Source organism: Schistocerca americana, chromosome 8 (assembly GCF_021461395.2).
Source record: "Schistocerca americana isolate TAMUIC-IGC-003095 chromosome 8, iqSchAmer2.1, whole genome shotgun sequence".
Classification (NCBI taxonomy): domain Eukaryota; kingdom Metazoa; phylum Arthropoda; class Insecta; order Orthoptera; family Acrididae; genus Schistocerca; species Schistocerca americana.
In genome coordinates, this window is record NC_060126.1 from 64712852 (window position 1) to 64714031 (window position 1180).

The window sequence follows — 1180 nt, forward strand, 5'->3', positions numbered from 1 at the left end:
CTTTTTTTACCAGGATGTTGTGTTAGTGCACAGTATACATACAATTAATCGGTACTGAAAGGAGGCAGAAATACTAGGGAACGTCATGTATTTTAAAATTATCGCTTATCTCTTAAGTTTATGCTATCTTTGTTTCCATTACTGGCGGGAACTTTCAGTTGAAAACACACAAAAATTCAAAGTAAACATGGAGTTTTTAGAAACTAAGACAATTTTTCTAGACTGAAGTATTTTAGTTGTTCGGGTAATGTGTACTACATGGTAGAACAATCATTTACTTAAGGAAAGACGTATCTCTTGAAAGCAGTTTCATAATGAGCATCCATTACTCTACACATAAGTTTCGATTTATTTTTGTCGGCACCCGAGACATCAATCCACAGATTGCATAGAATGTCATTAATGTCAATGTAATTGTAAGTTCCGAAGTATCTCATTTATTTTACAAGTCGTAACCATTGGACATTGTACATCAAAGATCTTTATGGTTTAAAGCCCAACTGCCTTGCCACGTTGGTAACACCGGTTCCCGCCCGATCACCGAAGTTAAGCAACGTTGGGCCCGGCTAGTAGTTGGATGGATTTACCATTTGGGGAAAACCGGGTGCCGTTGGCTTTTACGGACACGGAAGTCGCCGAAGTGATGGTTTTATTTATCCCAAGTATGATTCCGTAACACATTGTTTACCAGAAATAATGTTTACGTTGTAAATACTAACGTGACGTCCGGTATGTTGGACAATGTAAGCGGTTGTTAAGACGCGTGTAAACAGTTTCGGAACCACTGCTGCCAGCTGCTAATGGACCGAACGCTTTCTACCCTGTCACTCGTCACAGCGTCAGGCTCTAGCCAACGCAAATAGATGATACGCGGTGTTGGCATCCGACGTTCAAGTTCACTGACGGAACACATTCTTTCCACGTCGTCTGCTAAAGGCGCGTCAAAGGTCTAGGTCAAAATCTTTAACTTGTCTTCGCAATCGTCCTTCCTCTTTGACGCCATTCTCTCTCTCTCTCTCTCTCTCTCTCTCTCTCTTTCTGTGTGTGTATCGCTAACACCCGAAGTAGAAGGTGAATGAGAGAGTTCATACTTTCCTGTATGCCATCTTCTGGCGTATCCTAAGTCCAAAGTACAAAACGGTCGCCTATGAGGAAAATAAAAATGTATACTGTACAGTAC

General features: G+C 41.3%; 1 pseudogene; it reads left to right on the plus strand.

Annotated features, from left to right (window-relative positions):
• Positions 1 to 495: 495 nt before the first annotated feature.
• Positions 496 to 616, plus strand: LOC124546133 (annotated as a pseudogene).
• The last annotated feature ends 564 nt before the right edge of the window (positions 617 to 1180 follow it).